Consider the following 26,411-nt stretch of genomic DNA (forward strand, 5'->3'; position numbering starts at 1 on the left):
TCAACAAGAAACTGTAGCAGCTACTTAGCTCCAAACAATTGTTAGCCATGCAAGATGTGGACACACTGTTCCAGAGAAACCACAAATCTAAGGTTTATTTGAAATCTCTTGATTTTCAAATGTGTTGCTAATTAATTCAGAAATTTAAAAACACTACACAGGCTAAACAAAGCTCATCTGCTGGTCCCAACTTATAGCTTCTGATACAATAGGTACCTGTCACCTCATAAGGTCTTTCTCACATTCCAGGGAAAAGCCCAGCTTCAGGGAGGTTCCTGCATAGAGCACATTGCAGAATTGTCTGATCTGTTGATATAAAGTTCTCCTGGCTTTGGCTGTCTCTTCCCCCAAGCCAACCGTTTTGTGACTGTACCACATCCCGCAAAAGAGCCCTCATCAGGGGTGGCAGTCTTAGATCAGGAACTTCTGATGGATTGAAGTTTTCCTATTCACTTTTCACCCATCACACAAAGGTGGGAATTCTCAAGGCCAGTGGCACCATCAGTTGGTACCTCACCTAGCTTGCACGCCAGGAAATCTGCTTTCATATCCTTTCGACACCGTTCTAAAAAGAAGGGCCCAAAGGTCACCACAGAGAGGTGATATTTCCCAGATACCCACACACCATTAAGTACCTCTTTAAACTTCCAGAGAGGCCATGGTCAGAGAATGAGAGCCAGGCTTATTTACTCATTCAACAGATAATTACCAATGCCCACTGCGTGCCAGCACTGTTCCAGGTACAAGGCTGAACAAGATGGACAAGCTCTCTTCTCTCCTGGCACTTACATCCTATTCAGGGAAACACACACTCACATTGGAGAAGTTGGGAAAGCATCCCCATTAACTACCTATGGGACCTCCTTGACCAGAGGAGGGTAACCACCTGGCCTGCCCACCCTACCTATCTATGTCCAGATCAGGTGAAGCCATGGGTGTGGAAGGAGTTGGGAAGCTGAGGACAGTGAAAGCATGTTCTGCACTCACCTGGTCCATCCCCCCAGGCTCTGCCAGGTGGAGAAGAGCTATACCTTCCCGTCACACAGGAAGAAGTATTTACTAACACTTCTTTTGTTTAGGTAACATCTCTAGTGTTTACCCAGAAGTTATACCTGGATTGGACAACTGCTGTATCAATGTTTAGAATTCACTAGAAAATAGACTCACATCCATAAAGATTCACTATTTCACAGCAAATTAAGGCGTTTTACCCTAAAAAATACTTTGGGGGAATCTACACCAAGTTTGTAGCCTTGTGTTTGGATGTTTCTTGTAAAAGTAGGTTTAGTGAATATAAATGGTATTCAAAGATAGGAGAGTCTAGAAGTGTCATCTTGGCCACTGTCCATTTTATAGCTTGGAAAATTGCAGTCTGGAGGGAGGACCTAACTTGTCAGAGGTTGCCCAGCTGGTGAGAGCAGAGCAGAACAGGTCCAGGACTTAGTCCAAAGCCTTCTCCACAAGAAATCACAAAAAAGGTCTTCCGTGTGAATCTCTCTGACTCATTTAGTACATTCTTACTGAGCACCTTTCAAAGCAGGGTCCTCGGGTAAGCACTTGGGACAAGAATTTTCTTAAAATAAGTGTCCCAGGTGCTTTCGCAGGAATTCTGATTCAGGAACTCCCAAGAGGACACCTGTATTTATAACAAGTGCCCCAAGTTATTCTGAGAGCCAGACAAGTTGCAATAGCAGTCTGACTGGCTTGGGGCATTATTCTTATCCAAGCTGAGCATGACCATCTTAGAGCACACATCCCTGGGATCTGCTCCAGTGACAATTCATAATCATTTAATATTCTTTCAAAAGCTTTCCTGGGTAAGCGTGATGCACACCATGTGCCTGGGAACTCCTGACATCATAGGTAAGACCACTGCTACAGATGCCGCATGCAAGGATTTAAATCCTAGCTCCCTAGTCACCGGCTGTGTCACCTGGGGTAAAGACACTTCTCTGCAGCAAACCCCAAGGAGAATGGCAATGGAACCTATCTCTGAATGCTCCTATGAAGATGAAGATCAAATTAGATGGTTCATGTTGAGTCCTTAGCATAGTGTCCAGCACGTGGGTACACAAGTGATGTTAGCTGTTGTTTAATTTTATGTAGTCTGGCAAACCTACACTTACCCGATAGCCTAAAACTCCATGGGAAGCTACAGTTCATGGCGTAATGAAGATAAGTGATGTTGGAAGAGAGCGTGTAACCAAACATTTTGTACTAAGAAAACAAATGCTAAGAGCTCTATACATACAGACTTTCAATACTGAACAAAGAAAATGCATTCCACACTGGGAAAACTGTCCCTCCTTTCTCCACATCTAAACGACAGCCTTCTTGTGTCCCCTTAACTTAGAGATGTTACCTAGCATAAGCATTCCAGCTTGTCCTTGGTAAGGACAGCCTTCTTATGTATTCCCCCAATTTAGGGATGTTATCCAGCACAAGCATTCCAGGAAAGGAAGCATTTGGAGTTACCTTTACACACATGCGGACATCTCAGAAAATCCTCGAATCTTTCAAGGTTACCCAAGAGCACTGTTGAACTGACAGATGCTCTGAATCAGGCCACTTTTTTAGCAACTTCCCTGATTAGGGTTTACTTAGAACCATGCATTTTGCTGTCCTGCAAAGAGATTATCCCATTCCAGGGAATAAGACTATTTCAAAGGAGCTAAGAAAATAAACACACTTTTCCCTTCTTTGAACTTCTCATTTTTAGAATATCTCCACTGATAAGGACAAATGCAATTTTCACCATCAGTGAATCTGAACAGACAATTACATTAAGGCAAATAAGACAGGGTGAGGCCAATGATGTAAATCACATTGCGTGCATCTAATGTGCAAACAAACCCTCAGATAAAAATGAACCCTCAAAAAGCAGTCAACAATTATTACTCTTTTTTCTTTTTTTTCTTCTAATCAGAATGTAACTTGCATAAACATTCCTCTGTCTACAACCTCCACAAAGTCATTTGCTGGCATTGGAGGTCTGGGGAGAAGGTAGAATTCAGCCAATTTGCAAAAGATTTTTCCTTAGGAAACCACTCAACACCCTGGGGAGGGGCTTATGGGGGGCTAACGGAAAGAATGTCCTCCCTATTACAGCATTTCAGGCCCGCAAGTTTCTCTCATACCCAGTTCCCATTCAGTCCTCCGCACAAACCAGTGAGATTGACAAGAGAAATCCTCTTTATCTTTATAATGGCGATAAACCCAAGGTTAGGAGTGGTCTCACAGTAAGTGTCAGGACCAGAACTGGTCTTACTTTCCCCCGGACCAGGCTAGGGCTGTCTCTAAAGTCTTTGCCCAGGTGAGGAATATTATCCCCTTCAGCAAATTCCCCCAGGCCTGATGCTGCTCTGACTCCTAGGCACAGAATTGGACACTGCTATAGAGCAAAGCAAGGAACTTGGAAAAGCGCAGCAAAAACTGCACACAGCATAGCTCAGATTTACATGTTTTTGCAAGTGGCGTTTGAGCCAGCTAAGCGGGGGAAGCAAAAGGTCAAGCTCACAGAATAAACTCGCGTTGAGCTTTTGTGTTGCTTGAGGAAGGGAAAGAAATGATATTCAGGAAAAGAGTGTCAGGGAAACCACGGGGAGGGTAAGATGGAACAAGGCATGAATGCACAGGCAGAGAAAGGCAGCAGCCTGCTCTTTAAAACCTCCCCAGTGCTTGGCATCCGAGAACAGAGGCCAGGGCTGATATGCTTCTGAAAGGAAGCTGGTAGCTCATGGGGTATTATCTGCAGGCCTCGAAGGCATGGCAGTCCGTGTTTGATGAAGACCTGAGGTGCCAGCCAATGTTGGGGTGCCAAAAGAATGTAGGCTCCCCACAGCCCACCCCACTGCTTGGCCTTTGATGTGCTTCTGCATCCCCCTGGCTGCTGACAGGACTGGTGGAGGACAGTTTTACTGCTTCTCTGTGGAAGAGGCAAGCAAGAGGCAGGCATGGGACAGGGGGAGGAAGGGATCGGGGAAGAGGACTCCAGTCTCTGGGGAGATTTGGCTTTCCCAGAACAACAAAGGAGAATCCATGAAAGGGTTCAGCCAGAGCAACCTTGCTTTACTGCTTTATGTCTCACCTCCAGCTAAGAAAATGAAGGGTACGGGGATGGCAAAATGCTGGGGGGAAACAACAGCTTGCAAAGCACCTTCTATATACTTACTAAGGCTCTTTCCAGATCTGAGGTTCCCAGATTCTCCCCTTTCCAGCAAAAATGGGTCCTCTTCGTTCTTTAACCCAATGTTTTTCTGAATTGGGAATTAATGTATTACCAGGGGTTTTGCATGGTATTTGGAAAGCATTGTTTAACAACTATGCATTTATTTTAAAGTGGTATCTCATGTTTATAGCAAATGACACTGGGTTTGCATTTATGAAAATGATACGAAATGTCTTTTTAAAGTCAATTTATTTACACTTTTGAAAAGTGAGTCACTTTTATTGTTCAGTAACTGTTAAGTAATAGCATGTGTTTGTTGGACGTGGAGATGGCAAAAAGCATGCAGTCTGATTCCCGGCAGCTGGGGACTTGCTGTGCTGATCCTATTGGTGCAGTCAGCTCAGCATGGGCATGGAAGCTAGTGGAGTGTCCATCAGGCACACAAACCCACTGAGAGTCCTAGACCAAGTCAGTGTGAAGCAGTGGCCACCATGTGAGAATTCACAACTGGCCATTGCACACCTCCCATCGCAGGGGCAAGGACAAGCTAAAGACTCAAGTCACACAATAAGATAGGAAAGTCAAAGTTCCTGCCCACAAAGGGTGGAGTAGGGGTACACAGTAAGGGAAAAGGATGGACACCGACTTTTTGTGCACTTGTGTCCAACACAAACTCTTCCCTCTAGTCAGGCTAGTCTAGGACTGCTCTATAACTGTGCTATTAACTCTCATCCCCTTTTTGTTTTCCTGCCAGAAATGATCTCTGTTTTCCTCTCTGTCTTTCAGAGCTTGTGTTCTACTTTTTCCCTGAAGCCTTCTTTGGTCATTCCAGTATCATAAATATTCTGTTTCCTCCCTTTACCATTTTCCACGCACTTACCCCTATTGCTTCAACCCAACCTGCTTTCCCCCTAGCGGGAAATGCACATCATTGATGAGGTATGGGATGATTTAAGGGTAAACTGACTCATCATTAAAAATAACATTAAAGGGGCACCTGGGTGGCTCAGTGGGTTAAAGCCTCTGCCTTTGGCTCAGGTCATGATCTCAGGGTCCTGGGATAGAGCCCTGCATCAGGCTCTGTGCTCAGCAGGGAGCCTGCTTCCCTTTCTCTCTCTCTGCCTGCCTCTCTGCCTACTTGTGATCTCTATCTGTCAAATAAATAAATAAAATCTTTAAAAAAAAACATTAAATCACAGAGTGAGGAAGTCACTTTTTCTTTGCTTACGATTAAGTCAAAAAGAAAGTCTTGGTTTGGTGCTAATATGTCTTTAACAATATTTGCTAACCTCCCTGTTTAACAGAAAGGGAGTTCTGGATGAGAACCTTCATCATGCATTAATATCCACCTAGAATTTAATGACATTATTTTGTTTTTCTTATACCTGTTTTTAATTAAAACAAAGTTATTCTGTTTTTGTTTTTGTTTTTGTTTTTGCTTGGCATTCTGATTTTTTAAATCAATGTATTTAAACAACAATCTAATCAACTTAAAGAATATATTATGTGGTAGCACATAACAATGCACTTATACATGACTGTATAAATGCCCTCTGCCTTGTGACTATGTGCTGTGGGTACTCCCTCCCCCTCTGACTTTGGGCTTGGCCACATGGCTTGGTTTGGCCAATGGAATGTGAGCAGACATGAGGAGGTAGAGGCATTAAACGTGCTCACACTTCTTGGCTTGGCTTCTTGCTCTTCAGCTGCCTGCAGTGATAAAGAGCAAGTCCTAGAATAAGAGACATGAGGAATAGACCTTGCCAACTGCAGCCTGTAGCAAAACTGCCTCAGGTAACACCTCTACTCATGAGCAAGGAAATTAAATATTATTGCAAGCTACTGAGATTTGGCGGTTTGTCACACAACTTTGTAGCAGAAAACTGGCTCTCTGTGAAATCACTGACCGAGTGGGAACAGAGAAGGCAGGACCCAATCTTACTGTGGTTGATCAGGGAAGAAAGTGTTGATAACTAAGATGAGCAAATAAGAGCTTGTCAAGGTAAAGTGGAGTGGGGGTCGGGGGAGGGATTCCTGGTGGAGGCAGCAAATGCAGGGGGAATGCAGCAGGCTTGAAACACACCATTGTTTGCTTAAGCTGGAGCATGGATTATAGGACCTTTTCATCCATTTCTCTGGGCAATCTCAGGTCTGTGACTTCCTTTATCATTTTTGTGTTCACTCTTCCTAAATACATCTCCAACTCAGACTTCTCTCAAGGTTCAGGATCCCTTCTCCAACTGCCATCTTAATGGAGCTTTCATAGACAACGTGTCCTAAGCTTTCTTTCTCAGTCCCCTTAAACCTGCTCTTACTGTGCTTCTGATCTCACCAATAACCACCCCTGCCAGGGGCCCAGGTCAGAAGGCTTAACCTCATTTCAGATACTTACCTCTCATCCAATCACACCCAATAGAGGATGAAGTTCTGTTAATCATACACATCTTTACCTCCCAAATTTGCTCCTGACTTTCCATATCTCTTTCCACTGCAAATCCTCATAGCACTGTTGGGCATTTTTACCTTGTTTCTAATTGTTAGAGGTTTCTGATGGCTACATTTTATCAAATTGAGTAATTTTCCTTCTATTCCTGGCTTACTACGAGTTTTTTTTTAAAGACAAGGGTGTTGTTTTTATAATTTTTTTTCTGAATTGATTGAAGTGATCAAATAGTGCTTATTCTTATTCTTTAATCAATTACTGAAGTAGATGTCCTGAGGCACTCATCAAACATACTTGGTCATGATGTAACGTTCCTTTAACTCAAAGCTTAATTTCATGGAGGGGTGGGTTCTATTACCATTCCCACATTGATTTCTCCCAGCCAACGTCTCCAACTCAGACTTTTTGCATCTATGGTCATGACTGATATTGACATATGTCATTCATTCTTTGTAAGATTATATAATATTACATGAAATATTTTAATAATACTATGATAATATCAGAAAATAGGTTAGAATGCTTTACATTATTTTCTATAATCCTGAAAGTGTATGTATAAGGATAATGATCGCTATATGCATAAAAATGGATTGGAAATTATACATTCCTTAATAATTTAGTAGAATTCACTTATAAAATTAATTAGATCTAATATATTTCTAGGGTTATATCTCTCATTGCCTTTCCAATTTCTTGCATGATTATTGGTCTTCTCAGGCATTTTTTAAAAATCTCTACTCAATTTGATTTTATTAAAATTTAGTTATTTTCTATCTCATTAATAGAAATTAATTTTTACCAATTTTATTTAGGCTTTTGGCTTTATTATTTTGTTATGTTTTCTAGCTTCCTATGTTAAAAATTATTTCATTAAATTTCAATATGTCTCAGCTTCCAATGTATGCTCTCAAAGCTATACATTTTCCTGTAAGTACCATACTGACCATCTCTCATTGGTATTGATTTGTAGTCATTTTATTGTCATTCATTAGAAATGGCTTGTAAACAATCTGGCTATCTTCTATGGTAAACCATTTCTCATTGGTTTTTGGCTACTTTTGGATATGCAATAGACAAGACATTTTAAGTTTCCTGTTGTAATTTTAATTAGGATTTTATAATTGAGAATTTTTAGTTTAATTAGAAGAATTCATATTAGATTTTCTAAGAACAGGGTACGTATCTCCATTTGTCTAGATCTTCTTTTATGCCCATCAGTGAACTTTAGCATTTCTCTTACAGAAGTCTTGGGCATCTTTGGTATGTGTGTGTTGGGCTATCTTTGTGTATCTTTGCTAGTGTGAACCCCTTTATGGTTTCTAATTGGTTATTAATGATACAAGGATAACTAACAATTTATTGTTATTAATGATACAAGGATAACTAACAATGCTTGTATTTGACCATACTACTAAACAGTTTTGAGAATTAGTAGTTATTTGGGTTATCCTCTTGCATTTTCTGCCAGAGAAAAGGCAAAGTACCTGCAAACTATTCCTCAAAAAATATTTGTTGAATGAATATTTGTTGACTTTCTGAGCTTGTCTTCTAGGAAGTATTGTCAATCTTACACAGTTTGGATATCCTTTAAGAACCTTGCTCTATAGGAATCTTTCAACTTTTCTAAATACACTCTGAATTTTCTTCACAAATTCTTCGTACCTCTGTGATTTATTTTACCACATCACATAAGCTATTCTCTGGTCTTAAGTAATTTAGAAGAATCAGAATGTAAAGAATTCATAGAGCAGTCTCACAAATACTAGGGCCTCAGAGATGAATGCTCTCATATTCTGAAAGACCTTCTATATCATATCCAAGCTTCAAAAGTGGGAGTATCTCTATTCTTCCTCATTGCAAAAGGATATTATGGGGAAATGTCCTATCTCCTCTCAGAAAGCTCAGACTGACCTTGTGTCTCTACATGTTCTTTCACACACAGATTCGTTCCACAGAGAAAGAGCAGAAAAAAGAAATGCTGAAACCTGTCTTTGTGGCAACACCAATCCAGGAAGACTTGAAAGAATTGAGAAATACAAACTGTCCTCCAAGAAACAAATTTGCTTTTTCTATATTTGATTTAAGAAATCCAAACTTAAAAAAAAAAAAAATCAATGAGGGCTAAGGAGGAGAAAGGAGTCAGGAAAATGAGCACTTTGAAAATTCCTCTGGAGAACCAACTGAAGCCTATTAATATTAACACAAGGCACCTCTACCCTTGGATGCATTTGGAGATTCATGGGCTGGCTCTTGGTAACCCAGCTGTGCATGGTTCTTTTTGAATGTTAGGAATAAAACCCATGCTTCTGAGTGAGGCAGAAAAATGTCCATTTTCCTTTGTGTATACACTTTCATAGGAAATTGCCTGAGGCATAGAAAGAAGAAAAACAATGAGAATTTTTAACCACAGGTTGTTTCTTGGCAAGGAAAATACTTATTTAAGAATCTTACAAGGTGAAGAATGAATAGGAGACAATGAAATAATGCTCAAATTCATCTCAGGAAATTATTTCTTCCGGAGATGGACTCAATTACTGATCCTGCTTGGTGACTTACAACCATTTATATCCAAAGCAGTGCAGTGAAAGCAGCATGGAACATTGGGCTACAGACAGAAAATGGCTGGAGGGAAGGAAGACTTAAAAATTTGGAAGAAAGAAAAGTGCTTCGGCCATTCCTTAGATACATATGGTTGCTTGGTGGGAATCCAGACTTGACCTAGAACAAAAACAGATTCTTACCACTAGGCATCCAGACACTTGCCCACACTAGTCTATCTTTTTCTCTGGACAAGCCCACTTGTTTGCCTGTCTCCCATTGCTTCATAACCTGCCAAGTCTTACCAGTCTATGAGGTCAGCTGAGATGTCACTTGCTTCAAGAATTCATCCCTACCTAATATTCCAGATCTCATGACTACTTCTATTGTAACACCTATTACACATGGTTATAATTACGCATTTAGTCATCTCTCTCTTCCCCACAGACTCTATGTCCATGCCATTGAATATTGCTCACCTGACACAGTGCCTGGTCCATGCTAAGAGCTCAATAAATATTTTTTGAATGAATGGAAAAGGTGTAGACCAGCACAGCATTTCTGGAAGCAGTAAGTCACCCTTGCACCCTAGGGCTGCATTTCTGCTTGAAATGAAAGCATTTTCAAGGCTGGATATATTCCTGGAGTCACATTTAATTGGCCAGCATCCCAAACACTAAATCATTTAGTTCCAGGAGGAAGATTTTTTTTTTCTCCCTCAGCAAACACTTCCTAAAGAAAAGCAGATGAGGTGACTGTTGGAAGAAAATGAAACATTACCATGGAGTGTGCAAAGACATCCAAACACTGCCAAAGATGTCCCACGAGTTTGCCCACTCAGGGAATATCTATAAATATTTTCCTCAGTTAGGCTATTAAGACAAAATCATCTTGAAAACATCTTCTAAATGTTAAGTCACAAATTTTTTCTAATAGTTCATTTCCCTACTTTCTTCTCCTTTCAGCATAATTGGGTGTCCTTCATTTCCGGACTACATGGGAAATCTTTGGCCTGCCTTACATTTTTTGTGAGAAAAGGCAAACTTAAACAGTCAAGCTTTAGAGGTTGGTCAAAATAATCTTGACCCCTTAAATGAGGAATATTATTTTGCTAGGGCTGCTGTAACAAAGGGCCACAGTCTGGGTGGCTTAAACAGAATAAATGTATTTCCTCACAATCATGGATGCTAAAACTCTGAGACCAAGGTGTCAGCAGGCTGGTTTCTTCTGAAGCCTCTCTCCTTAGCTTGCAGGTGACCACCTTTCCCTGTGTCTTCACATGGTCTTCCCTCTGTGCATGTTTGCATCCAAATTTTCTCTTCTTATGGGGACATCACTCATACTAGAATAGAAACCACCCTATGACCTAAACTTAAATAACCTTTTAAAGACTTTGTGTTCAAATATAGTCACTTTCTGAGATATTGGGGGTTAGAGTTTCAACATATGAATAGGTGAGGGTGGGGAGACACCATTCAGCCCATAACATCAGGATAGAGTTTTTTCCTCAGATATGTTGGGCAAAAGTAGAAGACATAAGAGCATGGACTCATTTCTTCAAGAGTGAAAAGGGAAATGGAACCTGTCCACTCAACATATGATCTCCAGTGGGAAGTCCCAAGTTGGAAAAAAGCAGTGATTTGATGTTTCTGTGATTTAAATATCCCCCTCCCCATCAGAGTAGGAATAAGATAACTCATACTTTGTTGAAGTTCTATTTTGGATTCCCCTTTCCCTTCCATTCCCAAAGTACAGGAGGCTGAGGACAAAGGGTAAAGATGTCAGGGATGGGTGAGGGGTGACTCCTTCCAGTCTGTTCCCCATGATGGAGATCCTTGATATCAGTGCACCACTTTCCTCCAGGATTCAGGGTGAGAGTGAAGGGTTGTTTCTCTCTAAGGGAGAGAAAGCAGAATGAAAAGTGACTTTTGGAGGTTGCAAATCACATCTGCCCTGACTTTGATTAAACACACTGCTGACTGTTTTTAGGAGATAAACAGTGTTTAATAAGATAGCCTAAACATGCCATCACTCTTCACCCAGACATGGAGATTTTTCTGAGCAGATGGGAAAGCAGGCTGTCAAGAACATCACTTAGCCTCATTTGACAATAGCAGAAGACTTGGAAAGAAATGTCAGCAATGCCCAGAACATGGCCCTGCAGTGGAGGCCTCTGAGTGTTCCTTGTGCCCTGTTCTCATGTCCATCTTACATGTTCAGAACACTCTGATTTTCCTTTGGGGAAAATCCCCAGTGTTCCTGCTCCTGAGAAATTGCCATAGTTCTTGTCTTTTCCAAATCTTTTTTCATAATTACCTTGGGTTCTGTGAGCTATTTACATCTCCCACCCAGACTTCTCTCTCAAACTCCATTCATATATCCAACACCAGCACACAAATAGTTAGCAGGCACCCCAAACTCCAATCCAACTCCTGATCTTCTCCCTAAATTTGCTTTAGCCACAGCCTTCCTCATCTCATTGGATAGCAACTTCATTCTTCCAGTTACCCAGGCCAGCAACCTTGGAGCCATCTCAGACTTCTGTCTTTCTCTCACGTTTCACATGCAATGTAAGAGGACACCTTGAAGTATATTCAATGTATATTCAGAATCCAGCTCCTCACCACTACTTGGCCACCATCAGGTCTTGGAAAATTCAGTGCAACTGCCCCATAATTGACCTTCCTTCTTCTACAGTCTATTCCACCAACATATACATTCCAAAATGAAATTCAAAGTATATCACTCCTTTCTGCAGACCCTCCAGGCCCACCATTTAACTCAAAGTAAAATCCAAAGTCCCTGCCATGGCCAATAAAAGACCACATAATTTGAGGCCCCTTTTTATCTTTTTAACTTGCTCTATTACCACTCTCCTCCAACTCATTCGTCTAGCACATGGCCCTGTTTGCGGCTCTTAGAACACACGAGGTGTGTGTCTGCCTTTGAGATCTCTGACTGGCATGGCTGACCCCTCACCAACTTCAAGCTTCCCCTTCTCAATGTAGCCCACCTTAATCACCCTGTTAAAAGTGCCACCTCTGGCACTCTTGCTTTGCTCTACTTGTATCTGTTTTATATAACTTACTGCTTCTCATATATCTGTAACTTACTTATTCTTCTTCATTGTTTACTGTCTGTCTGCCCAGCAGCCCTTTCCCTTTCCCAACAAGAGACTAAGCTCTACAAGGTCAGGGATCTTTGTCTGTTTTTCTTCTCTGAAAAATCCCAACCCCTAAAATAATACCTGGCACATATTAGGTGCTTATAGTTTTTTAATGAATAATAATAAAGCACATATCCTTCCAATGAACCCCTGTTAATTCAATCTAGCCCAAGTCTGTTACTGTTGCTTGCAAGCAAAGTAGCATAGCGGAGAGAATGTCCTGCTCTGAGCACCATGGCCCCAAAAGAAAACCTGTTATATTTTCCTGTGTCTAAGAAAAAGGATCAAAACCAGAAAGAAACAGAAAAATACATAGTCTTCTGCTTGTCTCTATATTGAATTCAACTCTGACCTGAGCAATTGGTCCTTTCTGCCTTCCATGTTAGTAAAAATCAGTGGAAAAGTCACTGGACTTGGAGCCAGGAAACTTAGCAGGGTGCCTTGCCCCTGCTGTTTATGAATGATGCAATCTTGGGCATCATTCAACCTCCTTGGACTTGTTTTGTTTTGTTTTTCCTATATGGCAGAGCTAATAATCCCTATGCCTTGGGGTTGTTGCAAAGATTAAATTAGATAATGAATAAGACTCACTCAGCCCAGGTGCTGGGACTGGGAGGAGGGGATTCCCCCGCCCCGCTCCTTACAGTCAGATCATCTCAGCACTGTGAGTAAGAGCATGAGCTCTGGGCCAAAAAAACAAAACAAAACAAAACAAAAAAAAACAGTTCAAATCCCACCTCTACCACTTACTACAATGAACCCTGGGCCCATCACCTGGCCTCTCTGAGCCTCCATTGCTTCACCCTTAAAATGGGATGATAAAAGTAGTCTGCCTCAGAAGATAAGCACAGGAGTCACTGATTCACGTCCATCAAGTGTTGAGCACAGCCCCTGACACATGCAAAACACTCAATAAATATTTGTTGTTGTTATTGCTGGGGCTTGGTAAAGGTTCATTTTCCCTCCTGTGATGAGAGCTTCAGCACATGAGCCAGACCATTTATTTCTTTTTTCTCCTTTGATGCCAATGAAGATACAAAACTTGCCCTCAACAACCTGGCTCCTCTGGAATAATTTGATGGGATAATAAAAAAATGTGTTTGTCATGCTTTCTACAGCTACAGACCTGACTTCCGGCCTGGAACTGTCAAAATAACCCTAAAACGCAGGCTTTGTGCCAAGTCTTCTTTGAGAGGGAGAGAGTTAGCATTCAATCCTTCCTTTCTCCTTGCACTGCCCCCACCTCCACCCAACCCAATTCTTCTGCTGCAACACACTGTGTCAGTCGTGCTTGGGAGGGCTGGTAAAACAAGGGTTTATTTTAGCTCGGTTGGCAGAGCACAGGGTAGTGTGTGGAGAAGGCGCATGGATAGAGGCAGGTGACAATAGTTAAGAAATGCCTGTGAGATGCCATTTTGCTGCACCAGGTCTCTGGAGCTAAAGGTTATGGGTGCTGTGCCCTTGAGGCTGACTTGGAGTCACAGCTTATGAAACTCTGCACGTTAATGAGGGATCAGAGCAGCTAAGGACAGACAAGGATCCCTGTCCACCTTGGGGTAGGTCTTCCAGGGTGATAAGAGCTGCCAGGGACAGCGCTCACTACCAAACCTTGTTGTCATATCATCATAGCTTCTTTGTCACTTCAGATGGTGACATGAGTCTTATAAAACAGACACCCTCCTGCTACCTAAGGTCTCAGAGTCAAGAATCTATAAAACCGACTTCACCTCAAGCTCATGTGAACACACCATTTCCATGGCCTCTGACCACCCCCGTTCTGACCAGGAAAGCTAGACGATCCTAGGTTCACCCTCCACATGAACAAATCGGGTCCCTCTAAAAATCCACTGTATTTGATCCGTAAATTATCAGATACACCAATGCAGACCTGTGGTTGACACAGAAATCACTCATTCAAATCTCCAACAAGCACATATGTTTAGAAATAACTCATTGTTGGAGGGTATGTGCTATGGTGAGTGCTGTGAATTGGGTAAGACTGATGAATCACAGACCTGTACCCCTGAAACAAATAATACATTATATCTTAATTTTTTTAAAAAGAGAAAGAATGCATTGTCTTCCTGAGGTCCCCTTTCTCACTTGCACAGGTTTATATTGGTCAGGGTTCTTGGATGCTGATGACAGAAACCCAACTGAAGTTGGGTGCAGCAAGGAAGGGCACATAGTAGTCCCTGTAACTGAGAAGCTTAGTGGTATTCCAGCTGGATCAAAATCTTCCAGAACCACTCCCAGACATTGGTTTCTTTATTTTTTCCATGTTACAAGGATGGATCCCAGAAGCTCCCCTCCCAGGTTTGCATCTTACTGGTAGAGCCTCCCCAAGAGAGGTGTTTTTTTTGCTAATATTTCCAGCAAAAGTCCCAGCAAGGGATGGCCATGGCTCTGCTTGGCCCTACTTGGGTGACATAATATTCTCACACAAACTCCATTTTAATAGCTGCTATTAATTGTCTACTGTGTGCCAGGACTTGAACCACATTAGCTCTTTATTAGTCTACTTTCAGATGATAGAACATAATTAAGGAGTTAAATAACTTTCCCAACATCACATTCTGAAAATGGAGAAAACAAAATTTGGCCCAGTTCTTCTGAACTCCTTAGAGCACCAATCTCTTTGCTGTTATGGAACAAGTGAACTTGTTCCTTGAATATGCATCCATTCTACAAGCAATTATTAGGTACCTAGTGTGTGCAGGCACTGAGGTAAGATACCAGTTATGACTAGAAGATCATAAGGGCATTTCAGCACTCCATATACTCCTTTAACCTTTCATGGCCCCTTTCTGGGAAGTCACCTGGTAGTGCTAGGAAGAGACAAGGCTTATCAAGCACTCCTGGGTAGTACAACTTCCCCAAAGAAGACTAAGTTGCAGTTTGCAACTACTGCTCTGCCTGTTTGAGTTACCCTCAAGGAACTCACCATCTTAGGGAAGATAGAAGTGATAAAAGGGTCACAAACTGTTTGGCCCCAGATATATTTTTCTCAACCTACATGGTATTATTTCTAAATTGGTTTCTTGCCAATATTAAGACAGACATCCTACATTCAATGCCACATTTCTAGCTTCTAAACATATTAGATGTGGCAATAATGTGCCCACACTCTCACACGGTGACATTCAGTAAGAACGGACCAGAGCACTGAGTAATGCTTTTGGGTGGGGCATATGCTCTCAGTTTGCCTTAGTTCCCTTCATTCCCAGGCTGCTTTACTCATTTCCCTATTAAGTGAGCAGAATGAGTACAAACAAAAGGCTATAGGCATGCAGAGAAAGAAGCTATGAATTCCCCTGGGTGGAGAAGGAGAAATCAAAACGAATTTCCAGGAGGAGTCAAGTTCCATCCAGGCTTAAAGGATGGTAGGATTTTAAATATAAAAAGGCTTCTCCTACAAAGACAGGTTGTTATCATGAGAGTGGAATAATGTGGTGGTGTGGGAGAGGAGTTGGCAGAGGTGAGTGAAAGGCATGGGGAAAGGTATAAGCAGAATGCCCAACTGAGATCTGGGGAAGCCCTGTCTGCGCAAACAGTATTTTAGGAGGTCAAACCATGGAGTGCAAGGACTGAATTCTGCAGCATACCTACCCAGACTCTCAGGAGCATCAGTAGAGTTGTGGGAGGAGATCCCTGGGTGGCTCAGTCAGTTAAGCATCCAGCTCTTTCTTTTGGCTTAGGTCATGATCTCAAGGTTGTGAGATTGAGCCCGACATTAGGCTCTGTCCTGGACATGAAGCCTGATTAAGATTCTCTCTCTACCTCTGTCCCTCCTCCCACTTTGCTCTCCACTTCTCCACTTGCACACTCTATCTCCCTCTCTCTCTCTAAAAACAAAACAAAACAAAAAAGAAAAAAATAGTTTCTCATGGGTTCAGAGATGCAACTGAGTCCAGCTGGCCAACCCACCCTGTAGACCAGAGTAGGGAGCCATGCTCCAAACTCAGCATCATCCCACTAATGTCTATAAATGTGACTGTTGGGGCACCTGGGTGGCTCAGTGGGTTAAAGCCTCTGCTTTCGGCTCAGGTCATGATCCCAGGGTCCTGGGTTCGAGCCCTGCATTGAACAGCAGGGAGCCTGCTTCCCCTCCTCTTTCTCTGCCTGCCTCTCTGCCTACTTGTGATCTCTGTCAAATAAATAAATAAAATCTTAAAAAAAAAAAAAAAGCTTAACTCATTAAAAAAAATAATAAATAAAAAAATAAATGTGACTGTTTCTTCAACGGGCCTGATGAGTGTCTTGATCCGCATCTTGCTAGGATCAGGACCTCTTGCTTCTTCTCCCAACTTCTTTTCTGGTTGTTCTGGCTGCTTCTGAACCCCTAAGACTCAGACACCTCAGCCCCAGCACAGCCTCCTCTCAGAAAAGAAAGAAGTACCCCAGCTGAATATGGGCCCCCAGGGTCGTGCGTTGTTGGGTGGGGGCCCAGGAAGGACCCCATGAGGTGGGTGAAGGGAGGGCAAGGTAACAGGTGACAAGGTGCCCAGCACAGTTGGGTGCTTTCTTCCAGTGCCTTTGGAGGATTGGTAGGATTATCCCAAGTTTACAAAGGAGGAAACTGGAGCTTGGAATGATTAGTGACTATGACCCTAGGCAAAGCCTCTCAACTTCCCATTTCATCCTCCAGATAATGAGGATAATTTTCAAATCTAGGCTTTGTATTGTTGTTGCTGTTGTTTGGTGTGTGAAATTTAGAAATAGTATGTAAAGTGCTGGCCTGATGCATTCATTTGTTTCAAATAATTAGGAAATATCTTATACCCCAGGCATTGTGCTGGGCACAGAATTACACACTCAATAAGATAAACACAGTTCCTGCCTATAGGGAGTTATAGTCAGTATATGTGTGTGTGTGTGTGAATGTGTTGGGGTAGGGAGAGTGAATGACAACCTCCAATACAGTGCATAAGTGACCACTGAGAGGAGTGTTCGGAGATCATAATTTTAGGTTGGGGAGTTCAGGGAAAATGTGCCATTTCAACATTAGGTTTACAAAACAGAGAAAATCAGTGTGACTAGAGCAAAAATGTGCCTGGGAGAGAGGGAAGACAAGAGAATGTGAGGAGCATGGACCAAGGGAAGGTCAGGTGAGGCAGGACCTTGGACGTTGTGTTCAGGGAGTCGAACTTTATTCTAGGGGCCCTAGGGTGTTGTTTTAAGTGTGATGAAGGAGGAATGAGGAGACATGAAGTTTCCATGAAACAACCTTCCAACTGCTCCTTTGGCCGACTGCAGTTCATCTCAACTCCACAGGCAAAGCAATCCCATGAAAACGTCAGTCAGATCATATCATGACTGTGCTTGTTACCCTTCAATGGCTCCCCATTTTCCTCTGCATAAAAGCCAAAGTCCTCACAAGACCCCTCATGACCTGGGCTTTTACCTCCTTTCTCACTTCAGATGACCTTCCCTGTAGGGTTTTCTCTCTGACTATTGCCTCCACCTGGGATGCCCTCTCTCTTCTCCTCATCACCTTCACCTCTCTCCACAAAGTTCACCTCCCCAGTGAAGCTCATCATGACCACCTATTTAATACTGAAGTTTGCCTCCAGGATCCCTCTAATATAGCCCCTTTGTACCTTGCTTTGTTTTCTCTATAGCACTTCCCTCTTGTCAATACCTTCTGACCAAAGACCAGGAGGTTGCTGTGAGACATGCTCAGTTTATTACTGTTGCAGTGACAGACATGATATACCAGGAGAACCGTGGGGAATCTCCTTCAGAGCAAAGAGCAATAAATTGAACGTGCTCAACTACACCTTGGCTCCCAGTGGCCTTTGTCTGGAGGTTGTTGACAATACTATAGGAATTACTTATTTTTTTGTCTCCTCTTCTAGTTTCATGAAGGTAAGGATGTTCTGACTGTTCTGCTAACAGATGTGTCCAAGAGTCTAGAACAGTGTGTCATGTGCAGTAGAAGCCACATTCGTATTTGTTGAAGGAATTAACTAAGTAATCCAAGCACTGACAGGACTTGGTGATTGGTTGGGAGAGGAGGCAAAGAAGAGTTACAGATGGCACCAGACTACTGGCTATCGTAATGGGGTGGGTGAAAATGTCTTTCACCAAGATGGAGAAGACTGGAAGACAGGCAGGTTTTGTGGGTGGGTGTGGAGGCGGGGAAGAACTGACAAGCTTGAGCTATTTTCAGTCACAGAATCATTAGCTCATCTTCCTGTGTCAGCCTCACCCACCTGCTGGCTGGGTTGCAATCACAGCCTCCACTCTCACCCTACGTTACTCCCAGGCATGCCTCAGGCCTCATTGAACTTCCCCAGCAGCATGAATAATAACAACATTATAACATATGCCAGGCACCGCTCTAAACACTGGACACAGATCAATTATTTCACCTAGTAAACATCTTTTTGGTGTTAAAGATAAGCAAACCGAGGAACAGGGAGGGTAGGAAATTGTGATCGGCTAAGCTGAGATTTGAACAATGTTGCTGCAAATTGAGGCTAAAACACTGTGGGACATTCAGAAACCCTGAATTCAGATGCCAGGAAACAAGATAGGGCACCAAGGAAACCCTGACTTTGGAGTGTAGCAAAGGAGCCCATTTTCTCATCTGTTAGGAGGGGGCAGTTTGCAACAAACACTGCTCTGTGTCCCACAGGGAACCCCAAAGGCTGCCCAGCACCCTCACAGCTGCCAGGTCTCATTCAGACCTATCCCGCCCAACTGACTGCCTCAGCCCTGCTGGTTATGTAACAGAAAGGGACCGGTGCCTCTGACATGATGCACCAACAGGGAAATTCATAAAAATTTAAAAAGGGGCCAAGCTTGGTCCTTCTCTCCCCACCAGAGGAGAGCAGCTGAGATCTGAAAAACAGGGTTATTAACTCCACCAGGCACCCGAGTTGCCATGGAAACCACCAGCCCAGCATGAGGCTTTCTGCCCCTTGGTCCTGAAACTGCTTTGCTCTTCAGCCTTGACTCATGCTGGCAGAAAGAGGATTTTTCTCCCCTCCTTCCCCAAAACTGATCCCAAAAGTGTAAGAGGGATTTGACGACTCAGAGCTGGAAGAGCTCATTCTACTCCATTTCATCTTTTTAACCACCGACTTCTTTCAGACTCTGACGTGCGTGATGCTCTTTGCAGTCACATTAATATGAACTTGTATATGTGACTACAACTGCGCTCTTAGAATGTATGTACCTATGTATTTCTGCTGTCGTTGAGGATTAAATGTCTTGGAGGCCTGAAGAGAGGGAACGAAGAAGCAAATTAACACGTTCGAATGCCTGTGTTTGTGCCTATTACAAAGATGGTCATTGGTGAACCCGAGGTGAAATGAAAATTACAGATGTGAACACAACACAGTAAAATGAAGCCTAAATTTGTCCTGACGGTGAAGCCTCCAAGTCCCTCCAACACAGGGACAGTGATTGATCTTTGTGTCCTGAAGACCTCACACAAAACTATGCCTATCACTGACATTCTCAATAAACATTGATCAAATAAGCACATTTGACTAAGTTTAACTTTCCCAAAATTCCTTATCTCAACGGAACCTCACAACTACATGAAGTCAGCATGAAGTATTATTGTCCAACCCAGGCCAAAATCAGTAAAATAAATGATAATCATCTAAAATGCCAGAATAGAAGTTTTCTTGAAATATGCCAGTCCTAAGTGGCTTGATGGATGGACTGAGGAGTGACAGAGAGAGATGGGAACAAGCAAATACAGCAGAATATCAATGGTAAAATGCCAGGACTGGACAAATCTCAAAGCTCCTTTTGTTTCCCCAGTTCGGTTTTTGTATTGATTTCCTAAGCACCCATCAGATGCATAGTATAAAATGAAGATAAATTGATGTTTGCCCGATAAGATCCACTTAAGATTAAGCTTTCCAGCTACTCAGCATAGAGCCCAAATGTATCAGTCAGGGGCTAGCTTTTGCAGTGTTAGAAAACAGCCCCGAAATCTCAGGGCTTAAAACTACAAATGTTTATCTCTTGCTCACGCTATGTGTTCACAGCAGGCTAGCGGGGGGCTTTGCTTCAGCATTGCCATCAACATTGTCATCCTTGTTGCTTTCACTCAGGACCCAGTGGACAGAGAAGCTCTGTACTTGCCTGAGGGAAAGAATAAAGGCGAGCAAAGCACCAGTGCCTCTTAGGCTTCTTCACATGTCGTCAGCTAAAGCAAGTCGCACAGAGCCACGTGACTGGGAGGGGAGCTGGTCTGCCACACTGTCACATGGTCCTTTCCCTTCCGGCAGAGTAATACACATGCTTTTTGTCCCTCCTCTCCTTTTAGATTGTAAGCCCCTTGAAGTCAGTCTCCATTGGTTTTTTTTCCCCCTAATTATGCAAACTATGTCTAAAAATTTCCACCTCGCTGACATACCCAGTGCACATTTGCCATCATCTGAGACTGAATTTCTAATAGGTTTACCCTCTGAGAAAAAAGCTCTTCTTTATGTGTGATATCCTTATTTTGCCAGCTCCAGGATGAAATCCTATGGACGGTGATCAAGGTGGGTCTTAGAACTTGCAGAACAAAGGCCTTGTGTGGCTTTCTTTGCCTGGCTGAGATGAGAGACTCAGCAGTGGAACGGCCTCTCTTTCTGGAAGCTCTCAACCTCACATTCCACTATTGTGCCGTTGCAGCAGGGAGCAGGGAAAGAGGGAATCATTTCAGGGACCCCAGGGGCTCATGTGGAATTTCCACAAGACAGAAGTGATAATAAAAACTCAGTGGAGTGGGACAATTGCGAGGGAGAATACGATTAGCAGTCTGAGTGGGAGGGGGAGAAGGGATTAAAAGGAACCCCGAGGTTTGTTTCCAAGGCAAAGATCTCATCTCCCCACTTGTGCGGCTCCCTTACCCCCAGTGCCCTTTCCGTCTACTGATGTCTTTGAGTCTACTCATTGCAGTGCTGTCCAAGGCCAGGCCCCTCCCCAGAGGCCATCAAGCGGGATGATTCATGCTGTACAACCCAGTACATTCTGACACAGGCTTCTGTGAAAGCCAGCTTGGCTCTAAAGCGGTAAAGTACAAAGCCCTTCACAGCAAAAGCCAAACAGGTACAAAAATGAATCAATACTCAAAACGCTCAGCACATTCACACATATTTACTACAGAAACATGCTGGCCCAGGCCCAGTACCTAGGCCCCTAACTGTGCTAGTCAATATCACTCGTCAATTAAAAACTAAAGGAGTTTCATCCCTCCCACTCCGACACCCCAGACTCCTGGCTCATAAAATGGATTTCAAGTCAGTGTAAATAGCTTGCTTGCCCAGCAGCTGTGTTCCTGAAAAGTTTCTTGTAAATCAAATCCTCTTTTAAAATGCATGAAACTTTCTGTTTAAAAGGAACCCTGTGATTAATCCTTTTGTAAGGCAAAAAAAAATCTTTCTGTAATATAAAAACACCACTACCACCTGCCCCCCATCTCGCTCTTTCTCCCCCCTGCCACTCTACCCGTCCTGTGGCCACCTGCCCCCACCCATTCCCTTCTGTAAGGTCAGCTTTAGGCATAAATAACATTTTTAAAAGAGGACTTATGTCTTTGTGACTTGGAAGCAAACCAAAGACCCATCTTTTTAACATGTATCTTACAAGCATCCTGATAGAGAGGCCTGCAGAATATATATCACTTGTTTGCAGATACCACAATGCACAATCACCAGAAATGCTGATGAGCTTGGCTATGAAAGGAACTAGCTGATGTTCTCTGCAAGAATGCCTCATCATTCCTCACTGGGGACGAAACTGGAGACAGCATTGAGGAAGACAGGTGGAGACACGGTGAAGACACCCTTATGTCCCCTTCCCGGTTCCCCCCATACCTGCTATGAAGACTGAAGAATACAATGACTCATGCAACATGCCATGCTCTGAATGTTGTTGGGAGCATGAGTCTATAATTTTGCCTAAGTGTGAGGCCAAAGACTAGCCTGGGGTTTCTCAATTCTTAGATATTTAACTAAAATACTAGATATTTTAGTTAAATGACTCACTTCTTTTTACTTGACCCTGTGGGAAGCAATGAGATTCATGAACGCACAGGTTTAAGATGTAATTATATTTTTTGGACACATTAAAAAATGTATAACTATTTTTAAAAAGTGTTTATCTAAGCTGTCACCAAAAAGTCATCTTGTGAATCACCATTGATATATATACCATGCTTTGCCAAGACTGGATTGGGTGGCCTAACCAAGTCTGATTGAGTCATGATAGTCTCAATGCCCTTACCATGGTTCACATACCTGTGCCTGTAGTCGTGCAATAGGCATTACAGAGTATCTACCGTACATGGGCTTTGTGCTAGGAATGGTGACAAGAGGAAGAGCCATGTGCCTTTGGAAGCTTATAATTAGTGGAGGGAGCAGGCTGAAAAAGTCATAACGTAGTGTGTTTTACAAAGAACTGGCGGAGCACAAATAAAAGGAGAAATGAACTCTCCCTGAGGAGCAGGAGCCTTGAAGACAACATTTTGAGTAGGCTTGGAACAATAGATGAGACTCCCTCTGATGGGAGAAGTGAAGGAAAAATATTCTAGGAGAGAGAAGAGACGTGTGCAAAGGCATGTGACAGGATGGTATATGGTTAGGAGGGGTGAGTGTTCCAGAAGACCTCCTTATAGAGGTCTTCTGTGTAGGATATTAAATGATAATGTCCTAAAGGCTCACCCATATGGTAGCATGTGCCAGGATTTCCTTCCTTTTTAAGGTTGCATAATATTTCCTTGTGGGTTGTTATGAATCGAATTGGGTCTCTCCTAAATTTTTATGTTGAAGCTCTAACTACCATGTGACTATATTTGGATATAGGGCTTTAAAAGCAGTTAATGTTAAATGAGATCATGAGGGTGGAGCTCTGATCCAAGGGGACTGGTGTCCTTAAAAAAGAAGAAGAAACACTAGGGAGGCACCAGCACAGAGAAAGTGTTGTGAGGACAGAGCAAGGCTGCAGACGTCTACAAGTCAGAGAACACTCAAGAGAAGCCAACCTTGCTGGCACCTTCATCTGCGACTTCCAGCCCCCAGAACGGTGTGTGTCTGTTGTTGAAGCCACCCTGATTTGTGGTGTTTTGTTACGGCAGCCCAAGCAAATTAAAACATATGTATGTACCACATTTTGTTTATTCATTCATTCATCAGTGGACATTTGGGATGTTTCCACCTTTTGGCTATCGGAAATAATGCTACTATGAACAATGCAGTACAAATATTTCTTCAAGAGCTTGCTTTCAGTTCTATCAGATATGACCCAAAAGTGGAATTATTGAAACATTATGGTGATTCTATTTTTAATTTTTTGAGAAAACACCATACTGCTTTCCATTTTGGCTGCACCATCTTATATTCCCACCAATAATATGCAAGGTTTCCAATGTCCTCACCAATACTTGTTATTTTCTGTTTTGTTTTGCAGCCATACCAATGAATGTGAAGTGATCTCTCATTGTTTTTTGCTCCATTTCTCTAATGATTACTGGTGTTAAAAATCACGTTTTCATGTTTATTGACCATTTGTACATCAACTTTGGAGAAATGTCTATTTAAATCCTTGGCTTATTTTTAATCAGTTTACTTGTTTATTATTGTTGAATTGTAGCAGTTCTTTATATATTCTGGATATTAACCTCTTATCAGATATATGATTTGCAAATATTTTTCCCCATTCTGTATGTTGCCATTTCTCTGTTGATTGTGTCCTTTGATACAGATAAGTTTTTAAGTTTGATGTAGTTCCATTTGTCCACTTTTCATTTCTTTCACCTACGCTTTTGATGTCATATCAAAAAAATCATTGCTAAATTCAATGTTATGAAGATTTTCCTCTATGTTTTCTTCTAGGAATATTATAGTTTGGGGTCTATAGTTAGGTCCTCAATCCATATGAATTAATTATTTTATATGGTGTAAGGTAAGAATCCAATTTCATTCTGTTGTATGTGCATATCAGGTTTTTCTAACATCATTGGTCCTTTCCTTATTGAGTAGTCTTGGTACTTTTGTCAAAAATCATTTGAGCTGTATACATAAAGGTGTACTTATGGGCTCTCTATTCTATTCCATTGGTCTATATATCTGTCTTTTTTTTTTTTTTTTGACAGAGATCACAAGTAGGAAGAGAGGCAGAGAGAGAGGAGGAAGCAGGCTCCCCACAGAGCAGAGAACCCCATGTGGGGCTCAATCCCAGGACTCTGGGATCGTGACCTGAGCTGAAGGCAGAGGCTTTAACCCACTGAGCCACCCAGGTGCTCCTATGTCTGTCTTTTTAAAAAGATTATTTATTTATTTGAGAGAGAGTATGTGTGTGTGAGAGAGAGAGCATGAGCAGGGGGAAGGGCAAAAGGAGAGAGAGAAACAAACTCCCCACTGAGCAGGGAGCCTGACACAGGGCTCAATCCCAGGACCCTGGAATAATGACCTGAACTGAAGGCAGATGCTTAACTGACTGAACCACCCAAGTGCCCCTATATGTGTGTCTTTATCCTAGTATTACATTGTTTTGGTTCCTGTAGCTTTGTAGCATGCTTAGAAATCAGGAAACATGAGGCTTCCAAATTTATTCTTCTTTCTCAAGACTGTCCTGGCTATTTGGGATCCCTCAATATTCCATATGAATTTTAGCATAGATTTTTCTATTTCTGTAGAAAATGCCATTGAGATTTTATAGGCATTGCATTGAATCTGTAGGTTGCTTTGGGAAGTATTAATATCTTAAAAAATATGAAGTTTTCCAGTCCATAAACAAAAGAAATCTTTCCATTTATTTGTGTTTTTTTGCATTACTTTCAGCAATGTTTTGTAGTTTTTAGTGTATAAATCTATTATCTCCTTTGTTAAGTTTGGGCATTTTCTTCTTTTTCATTCTTCGTTTTCATGCTATTGTAAACAGAATTCATTTCTTAATTTCCTTTTCTGATTGTTCACTGTTAATGTGTAGAAGCACAACTGATTTTTATGTGTTGATTTTGTATCCTCCAACTTTGCTGAATTTATTAGTTCTAACAAATTTTGTGTGAAATCTTGAGAGTTTTCTGCATATAATATCATGTCATCTTCAAACAAACAATTTTATTTCTTCTTTTCCATTTTGGAAACCTTTTATTTATTTATTTATTTATTTATTTATTTATTTTCATCAATTGCTGTAGCTAACAATTCTACTTATTTAACTTTGTTGAATAAATATAACTTTGTTGAATAAAAGTGGTGAGAGTAGGCACCCTTGTCTTATTCCTGATCTTAGAGGAAAACCTTTTCATCCTTCACCATTGAGGCTCATATTAGCTAATAGCTTTTCATATGTAGCCTTTATTACACTGGAGTTGTTTTGCTTTATTCCTAATTTGTTGAGTATTTTTATCATTAAAGGATGTCAAATTTTGCTATTTTTTTGCACCAATTGAAATGATCATATAGCTTTTTCCTCTTCATTCTGTTAATGAGGTATATTAAATGGATTGATATTTTTGTTGCTGAACCATCCTTGAATTCCAGGAATAAATCCCACTTGGTCATTTTAATATGGTGTTGATTTAAGCTTGCTAATATTTTGTTGAGGATTTTTACATCAATATTCATCAAAGATATTTTTTGTAAGCTTTTTGGGTGTTTAGGGAATTTTTCTATTTGTTTTGTTTGCTTTTTTTTGTTTGTTTGTTTTTTCTTATAGTCTCTTTGTCTGGCTTTGGCAGGAGGTTAATGCTAGCCCCACAGAATGAGTTTGGAAGCTGCCCTTCTCTTCAATTTTTGTAAGAGCTTAAGGACAATTAGTGCTAGTTCTTTAAATGTTTGATGGATTTTTGGATTTCTTTTTTGGGAGGTCTTTGATTACTGCTTTAATCTCACCAATTATAGTTGTGCACTGATTTTCTATTTCTTTCTGATTCAGTCTTGATAGGTTATATTTTTCCAGTAATTTATCCATTTCTCCTAGATTACCCAATTGTTTGCATTTAATTTTTCATATTAGTCTCTTTATATTATTTTTATTTTTGTGGTATCACTTGTAATGTCCTCTCTTTTATTATTGATTTTATTTATTTGTGTCTTCTCTCTCTTGTATTAGTTAAACTACCTAAGGGTTTGTTGATT

Source organism: Lontra canadensis, unplaced genomic scaffold, assembly GCF_010015895.1.
Source record: "Lontra canadensis isolate GAN:19392208 unplaced genomic scaffold, GSC_riverotter_1.0 scaffold8, whole genome shotgun sequence".
Lineage (NCBI taxonomy): Eukaryota > Metazoa > Chordata > Mammalia > Carnivora > Mustelidae > Lontra > Lontra canadensis.